This window comes from Raphanus sativus, unplaced genomic scaffold (genome assembly GCF_000801105.2).
Source record: "Raphanus sativus cultivar WK10039 unplaced genomic scaffold, ASM80110v3 Scaffold1097, whole genome shotgun sequence".
NCBI classification, from domain to species: Eukaryota; Viridiplantae; Streptophyta; class Magnoliopsida; order Brassicales; family Brassicaceae; genus Raphanus; species Raphanus sativus.
The window spans coordinates 9,659-19,316 of record NW_026616411.1 but is presented as its reverse complement, the minus strand read 5'-3'; positions in this window follow the sequence as shown (position 1 = coordinate 19,316).

Sequence of the window (9,658 nt, the reverse complement as noted above, 5' to 3'; positions counted from 1 at the left end):
GATAAGAATCATGCAGCTATTGCCATATGTCCGAACAGGCTAATCTGGAATCATCTGGATAGAAAGTGGGATATCTTCTTCCTCACAACTCCTATGAGATTTATTTGAAAGAATGTTAAGACTAGAAGTATGGAGAGATGGTTGAGAGAGAATGGCGAGAGTGAGAGACAAAGAGAATGAAACACATAATTCTTGATATCAAATATGGTGAGCATACAAGGTTTATTTAAAGGGAAACACAACCTAAGAAAGTAATAAACAAAGGAAACAATAAACAAGTCTGTCGATGATCAGTGAGGAGCAGAGTGAGCAGAGTGAAAGTGACTGGTCCTAACGGTTGGGAGGACCACTCTTTCCTTAACCAAACTCGTGACCATTCTCCTCATCGCCAACCACTTCACTTGGCGAGTTTCTTCTTCACTTCTTCTCATCACTTAAACCTTCTCATTAATCAACTACTTAACTTGTCCACCTTGTACTCCAAGCTAGGTGATAAACTTGGTTCACAAGCAATGATCATCCTTTGCTCTCTTACGCTTGATCTGATCCCTCTTTACTCTTGATGCTTCATCTCAACACTCCCCCTCAAGCTTGACCATGTGGAACAAGTCAAGCTTGGAAGACCATGAAGCATTCCCTCATTAAAACCTTGATATGCAAAACCCAGTGGGACAAAAACATATCAAGGAAAGAGTAGAACACTTCATGGAGAGGGGATCACTGAGATGAAAGGTCTACAAGTCCAAGCTTTGAATGAATGAACTCGCAGACTTTAGAGCTTGCAGCCTTGGTGAAGATATCTGCCAACTGATCCTCACTTCTGGTGTAGCATGGAAGTATAACCTTCTGCTCAACCGCTTGCCTCACTTTGTGACAATCAACCTCAATGTGTTTGGTTCTCTCATGGAAGACAGAGTTGCTGGCAATGTGTATAGCTGCCTGGTTGTCACAATGCATGGTGATAGGTGTTGTGAACTCAATTCCCAAATCCTTAAGCAACCCCTTGATCCAGATCAACTCACTTGTCAGCTTCCTCATTGCCCTGTACTCAGCTTCAGCACTAGAACAAGACACCACCTTTTGCTTCTTGCTCTTCCAAGTCACCAAATTGCCTCCAATGAAAGTGCAATAGCCAGTAGTTGATCTCCTATCAACTCTATCTCCTGCCCAATCAGCATCACAGTATCCAACTATCTCAGTGCTCTTATTGCACCCCATCCAGATTCCTTGTCCTGGTGCTTCTCTTAGATACCTTAGAATCCTCTCAACCATGCCCCAATGATGAACTTTTGGTGCTTGCATCTGCTGGCTCACTTGGTTCACGGCAAAGCATATATCTGGCCTTGTGATGGTTAGATAGATGAGTTTTCCCACCATTCTTCTGTACCTCTTGACATCTTCAAATGGTTTATCCTCAAACTCCCCCTTGCGCAATACTTTGTACCCATCTTCCAATGGAGTCTTTGCTTTCTTTGCACCTAGATCACCTGCCTCACTCAACATATCAAGTGTGTACTTTCTCTGGTTTAAGAATAGCCCCTCTTTAGATCGGCATATCTCAATCCCTAGAAAGTACTTTAGTTCTCCCAAGTCTTTGATATCAAATGAGGATTTAAGAAAAGCCTTAGTTAAGATGATACCTTCTTTATCACTGCCTGTAATGATAATGTCATCCACATATATGAGGATGACTATGATACCTTGTTCCGTGGTCAGTGTAAACAAAGTGTGATCAGCTTCAGACTTGTTGAACCCTCTTCCATTGAGTGTTGTGCTGAGCTTGTGGTACCAGGCTCTTGGGGATTGCTTTAACCCATAGATTGCTTTCCTTAGCCTGAGAACATTTCCTGGTTGTACAAGATCTTCCATACCAGGAGGTGGCCTCATATAGACTTCATCTTCTAGTTCACCTTGTAGGAAAGCATTCTTGACATCCATCTGCCATAGATCCCATTCTAGGTTCACTGCCAGTGAGAGAACCACTCTGATCGTGTGTAGCTTTGCCACTGGTGCAAAGGTATCCAGGTAATCTTCTCCATAGACTTGAGTGTAGCCTCTTGCTACAAGTCTTGTCTTCCTCCTTTCTGGCTTTCCATTTGCTTGATACTTGATGGTAAAGAGGAGTCTGCTTGTTACTGCCTTCTTGCCTTTGGGGAGTTTGGTCTCATACCATGTACCATTTTTGATCATAGCCCCAACCTCATCTCCAACTGACTCACGCCACTCATCCAATGCCATAGCTTCTTCATAAGACCTTGGGATGTATTCTTCATCTAAGCTGATCATGAAAGCTTGATGTTCCACTGGATACTGAGCTAGAGAACACACTGCTTGAGTTGGATGAGCTACTGCTTGATTGTTGAAGTACACTCTTGTATTTGTCCAGTTTGAGGCTGGTCTTCTCTCCCTTGTGCTTCTCCTAAGCATTGGTTGAGCTACCTGTTCCTCTTCCACATTCTGGTTCTCTACTATGTGTTCCCCACCTTGTTGCTCCTCAGCTGGTGTATTTGCATTTCCATCCTGATCATGAACCTGATCACTGTGTGGTGATGCTTCTTGATTCCCCCCTTCAGGATTAGGATGGGAATCCTCACTTGCCGGAGTGCCCTCTTCACTCACAGCTGCTGGAGGTGGATTTCCTGCTCCAGCACTCTCATTGTCAGAACCACCAGCTCCATCACTTTGATTTTGACTTGGCTGAGGCATATGGATGCCAAGAGACTCCATAATTCTTCTCAAATTGTTTGCCCTATCAGTGGATGATTGAGAGAGGTCCTTGAGCTCATCCCAACTCTTCTCCTCATAAAACCCTCTTGATTCCACAAACTTGACATCTCTTGACACATGAACCCTCCTCATGTTGGGATCATAGCATTTGTAGCCTTTCTGAGTGGTAGAGTAGCCAATGAATACAGCCTTAGTGCTTCTGGCCTCTAGTTTGTTCCGCTGCATACCTGGCTGTAACACATAACACAAGCACCCAAATACACGCAAGTGATCAAGGGAGGGTTTCTTGTTGTTCAATACCTCATATGGAGTGAGGTCATCTAGTACTCTTGTTGGGGTTCTATTGATAAGGTAACATGCTGTCATGACTGCATCACTCCAGAAACGTTTGGGCACATTGGTATAGAACATCATACACCTTGCCACTTCCATCAAATGTCTATTCTTCCTCTCAGCTACACCATTTTGTTGTGGTGTATAAGGGCAACTTGTTTGATGGATGATGCCGTGTTTGGCAAGGTGATTTTTGAATGCATGACTTGTGTATTCTCCTCCATTATCTGACCTGAATACTTTGATCTTAACATTGAATTGGTTAGTTATATAGTTTTGAAAATTTATGAAAGCATCTAGCACCCTATCTTTGGTCTGAATCATGGTAAGCCAAGTGTATTTCGATTTTTGATCAATAAAGGTGACAAAATACTTATGATTCTCCCTAGATATGCATGGTGCAGTCCACACATCAGAATGAATAAGATCAAAGCAGTGTTCATAAATCGTGGAAGACTTAGGAAACACAGTCTTGCAATGTTTGCCAAGAATACAAGCTTCACAGCCATCATTTTTAAAAGAAACATTAGGCAATAAAAGGTTCAGAGCCCTAGAGTGTGGATGACCTAGTCTAGCATGCCATAATACATTATTGTTAACAGGAATTGAAATGAAAGCAGTAGATAAATCAGCTGCTGGCTTGATGTCTTCAAGAAGGTACAAGTCTCCCTTGCTCACACCATTGCCAAGCAACCTACTAGTCTCAATATCCTGAAACATAACCTCATTAGGACTAAATATCACTTTGCAATTTAAATCATTAGTGACCTTTTTCACAGATAACAGATTAGATGCAAAGGATGGCATATAAAAGGCACTAGTATCTTTTTCAAACAGTTTAAGAGTTCCAACACCTCTAATTGGTATCTTATCCCCATTTGCAATCATCACATTTCCTAGAGCAGGTTTAACATTACTAATCAACCTAGAATCACTAATCATGTGATGAGAAGCTCCTGAATCAATTACAAGAGGCTTAACACAACTAGTTTCATGAGTTGAAGTAATGCAAGCAATAGGAGATTGTAAGGATGCATTAAGAGAGATACCAAGTGTGTTACCAGAGTTGTCCTTGAGGACTTTGATGAGAGCCTGAAGGTCTGACCTCCTAATAGTCTCATCCTGAGCAGTTCCCATGGCTGAACTCCCACTGAATGTTAAGGCCTTTCCATCACCAGGAACCATTGCTTGCTTTGGTGTAGATGAACCTCCCATCTCACCAGAGAAATGGGCTCTAGCATCAGCATATGGAGTCCTGAACTTCTGAGGCTTGAGATGTGGGTGGAGGATCCAGCATTTGTCCTTGCCGTGACCCTTCTTCTTGCAGTGATCACACACCCACACTTTCTTCTCTTCTGGTTTGTAAGAGCCCTTGTTTGCCACGCCCATCTCTTCTTCTTCTTTGGCTTGGTTTGCAAGGATAAGAGCTCCTTTTCCTCCAAAGAGCCCCACAGAGCCCTTCTCCTTTTGAATCTGAGCACAAACATCATCAAGAGATGGGAGACTCACTCCCCTTAGGATGTGTTTGATTAGGTCATTATACCCGGGGTTGAGAGTGAACAGCAAAGCAAAGACTTTGTCTTGTTCTCTTCTCTCATTCAACACATCAGGGTCCAAGGTTGCTGGTCTCAACATTTCCAGCTCTGCCCAAAGGGATCTGAACTTCCCAAAATGTTTATCAAACTCAGTATCCTCCTGACACAAGTTATTGATAGCCCTCTTGACTTCATACACACGGTTGATGTTGGAGACATTACCAAACACCTTCTTGAGTGTGTCCCACAAGTCTTTGGAAGTCTCACAGTAGTCATAGGCTTCCAAGATTGTTGGTTCCAGGCTGTGTTGAAGAATGGACAGAACCAGGAGATCCTCTTGAACTCTCTTTTTGTTCCTAGCATCCGCATCAGCTTCCACCACCTCCTTACCATCCTCTCCTAGGATAGTCTTCTTCTTGGTGTCTAAGCCTTCTTCAACAACTCCCCAGAGACCTCTGCCTCCTAGAGCTGTCTTGGTTAGCCGCGCCCAGTGTAAGTAGTTACCTCCTTTGAGAGTAACTGGAATAGTCACCATTCTTGAGTTTTCATGAGAGGAACCAGAGGAATCCATAAGAACAGCTCAAGAATAGTTGAACAAGGTGTTTTGAAAAGAAAGAAAGAAAGAGAACTGTCAAGAACAGTTTGAACACACTTTGCTATTTTTGGTAAAATCTGGAGATGAACTTGAAGAACACCTCAAGAACACCAAGAACTTTGCCAAAAATAGAACTAGAACAAGAACAAGATGTCTCACGGGTGAAAAGAAATAGAGAAATCAGAGAATGTGTTTGCGGAAGTGTTAGGTCTCAAGAGCTTAATGCTCTGATACCATGAAAGAATGTTAAGACTAGAAGTATGGAGAGATGGTTGAGAGAGAATGGCGAGAGTGAGAGACAAAGAGAATGAAACACATAATTCTTGATATCAAATATGGTGAGCATACAAGGTTTATTTAAAGGGAAACACAACCTAAGAAAGTAATAAACAAAGGAAACAATAAACAAGTCTGTCGATGATCAGTGAGGAGCAGAGTGAGCAGAGTGAAAGTGACTGGTCCTAACGGTTGGGAGGACCACTCTTTCCTTAACCAAACTCGTGACCATTCTCCTCATCGCCAACCACTTCACTTGGCGAGTTTCTTCTTCACTTCTTCTCATCACTTAAACCTTCTCATTAATCAACTACTTAACTTGTCCACCTTGTACTCCAAGCTAGGTGATAAACTTGGTTCACAAGCAATGATCATCCTTTGCTCTCTTACGCTTGATCTGATCCCTCTTTACTCTTGATGCTTCATCTCAACATTATTCAACTTCCTGGTTATACTCCACTGATTAGTGGTTCCAAATAAAGCTTCTTAGATCGTGGTTTATCCTGGTTTGATAAAAATCATGAAGATAATGGCATATGTCCGAACAGGCTAATCTGGAATCATCTGGATCGAAAGTGGGATATCTTCTTACTCACAACTCCTATGAGATTTATTCAACTTCCTGGTTATTCTCCACTGATTAGTGGTTCCAAATAAATCTTCTTAGATCGTGGTTCATCCTGGTTTGATAAGAATCATGAAGATAATGGCATATGTCCGAACAGGCTAATCTGTAATCATCTGGATAGAAGGTGGGATATCTTGTTGCTCACAACACTTATGAGATTTATTCAACTTCCTGGTTATTCTCCACTGATTAGTGGTTCCAAATAAAACTTCTTAGATCGTGGTTCATCCTGGTTTGATAAGAATCATGAAGATATTGCCATATGTCCGAACAGGCTAATCTGGAATCATCTGGATAGAAAGTGGGATATCTTCTTCCTCACAACTCCTATGAGATTTATTCAACTTCCTGGTTATTCTCCACTGATTAGTGGTTCCAAATAAAGCGTCTTAGATCGTGGTTCATCCTGGTTTGATAAGAATCATGAAGATAATGGCATATGTCCGAACAGGCTAATCTGGAATCATCTGGATAGAAAGTGGGATATCTTCTTACTCACAACTCCTATGAGATTTATTTAACTTCCTGGTTATTCTCCACTGATTAGTGGTTCCAAATAAAGCTTCTTAGATCGTGGTTTGATAAGAATCATGAAGATAATGGCATATGTTCGAACAGGCTAATCTGGAATCATCTGGATAGAAAGTGGGATATCTTCTTGCTCACAACACTTATGAGATTTATTCAACTTCCTGGTTATTCTCCACTGATTAGTGGTTCCAAATAAAGCTTCTTAGATCGTGGTTCATCCTCGTTTGATAAAAATCATGAAGATAATGGCATATGTCCGAACAGGCTAATCTGGAATCATCTGGATAGAAAGTGGGATATCTTCTTACTCACAACTCCTATGAGATTTATTCAACTTCCTGGTTATTCTCCACTGATTAGTGGTTCCAAATAAAGCTTCTTAGATCGTGGTTCATCCTGGTTTGATAAGAATCATGAAGATAATGGCATATGTCCGAACAGGCTTAATCTGGAATCATCTGGATAGAAAGTGGGATATCTTCTTGCTCACAACACTTATGAGATTTATTCAACTTCCTGGTTATTCTCCACTGATTAGTGGTTCCAAATAAAGCTTCTTAGATCGTGGTTCATCCTGGTTTGATAAGAATCATGAAGATATTGCCATATGTCCGAACAGGCTAATCTGGAATCATCTGGATAGAAAGTGAGATATTTTCTTACTCACAACTCCTATGAGATTTATTCAACTTCCTGGTTATTCTCCACTGATTAGTGGTTCCAAATAAAGCTTCTTAGATCGTGGTTCATCCTGGTTTGATAAGAACTCATGAAGATAATGGCATATGTCCGAACAGGCTAATCTGGAATCATCTGGATAGAAGGTGGGATATCTTTTAGCTCACAACACTTATGAGATTTATTCAACTTCCTGGTTATTCTCCACTGATTAGTGGTTCCAATAAAGCTTCTTAGATATTGGTTCATCCTGGTTTGATAAGAATCATGAAGATATTGCCATATGTCCGAACAGGCTAATCTGGAATCATCTGGATAGAAAGTGGGATATCTTCTTACTCACAACTCCTATGAGATTTATTCAACTTCCTGGTTATTCTCCACTGATTAGTGGTTCCAAATAAAGCTTCTTAGATCGTGGTTCATCCTGGTTTGATAAGAATCATGAAGATAATGGCATATGTCCGAACAGGCTAATCTGGAATCATCTGGATAGAAGGTGGGATATCTTCTTGCTCACAACACTTATGAGATTTATTCAACTTCCTGGTTGTTCTCCACTGATTAGTGGTTCCAAATAAAGCTTCTTAGATCGTGGTTCATCCTGGTTTGATAAGAATCATGAAGCTATTGCCATATGTCCGAACAGGCTAATCTGGAATCATCTGGATAAAAGTGGGATATCTTCTTCCTCACAACTCCTATGAGATTTATTCAACTTCCTGGTTATTCTCCACTGATTAGTGGTTCCAAATAAAGCTTCTTAGATCGTGGTTCATCCTGGTTTGATAAGAATCATGAAGATAATGGCATATGTCCGAACAGGCTAATCTGGAATCATCTGGATAGAAAGTGGGATATCTTCTTACTCACAACTCCTATGAGATTTATTCAACTTCCTGGTTATTCTCCACTGATTAGTGGTTCCAAATAAAGCTTCTTAGATCGTGGTTCATCCTGGTTTGATAAGAATCATGAAGATAATGGCATATGTCCGAACAGGCTAATCTGGAATCATCTGGATAGAAGGTGGGATATCTTCTTGCTCACAACACTTATGAGATTTATTCAACTTCCTGGTTATTCTCCACTGATTAGTGGTTCCAAATAAAGCTTCTTAGATCGTGGTTCATCCTGGTTTGATAAGAATCATGAAGATAATGGCACATGTCCGAACAGGCTAATCTGGAATCATCTGGATAGAAGGTGGGATATCTTGTTGCTCACAACACTTATGAGATTTATTCAACTTCCTGGTTATTCTCCACTGATTAGTGGTTCCAAATAAAGCTTCTTAGATCGTGGTTCATCCTGGTTTGATAAGAATCATGAAGATATTGCCATATGTCCGAACAGGCTAATCTGGAATCATCTGGATAGAAAGTGGGATATCTTCTTACTCACAACTCCTATGAGATTTATTCAACTTCCTGGTTATTCTCCACTGATTAGTGGTTCCAAATAAAGCTTCTTAGATCGTGGTTTATCCTGGTTTGATAAAAATCATGAAGATAATGGCATATGTCCGAACAGGCTAATCTGGAATCATCTGGATAGAAAGTGGGATATCTTCTTACTCACAACTCCTATGAGATTTATTCAACTTCCTGGTTATTCTCCACTGATTAGTGGTTCCAAATAAAGCTTCTTAGATCGTGGTTCATCCTGGTTTGATAAGAATCATGAAGATAATGGCATATGTCCGAACAGGCTAATCTGGAATCATCTGGATAGAAGGTGGGATATCTTGTTGCTCACAACACTTATGAGATTTATTCAACTTCCTGGTTATTCTCCACTGATAAGTGGTTCCAAATAAAGCTTCTTAGATCGTGGTTCATCCTGGTTTGATAAGAATCATGAAGATATTGCCATATGTCCGAACAGGCTAATCTGGAATCATCTGGATAGAAAGTGGGATATCTTCTTCCTCACAACTCCTATGAGATTTATTCAACTTCCTGGTTATTCTCCACTGATTAGTGGTTCCAAATAAAGCTTCTTAGATCGTGGTTCATCCTGGTTTGATAAGAATCATGAAGATAATGGCATATGTCCGAACAGGCTAATCTGGAATCATCTGGATAGAAAGTGGGATATCTTCTTACTCACAACTCCTATGAGATTTATTCAACTTCCTGGTTATTCTCCACTGAATAGTGGTTCCAAATAAAGCTTCTTAGATCGTGGTTCATCCTGGTTTGATAAGAATCATGAAGATAATGGCATATGTCCGAACAGGCTAATCTGGAATCATCTGGATAGAAGGTGGGATATCTTTTAGCTCACAACACTTATGAGATTTATTCAACTTCCTGGTTATTCTCCACTGATTAGTGGTTCCAAATAAAGCTT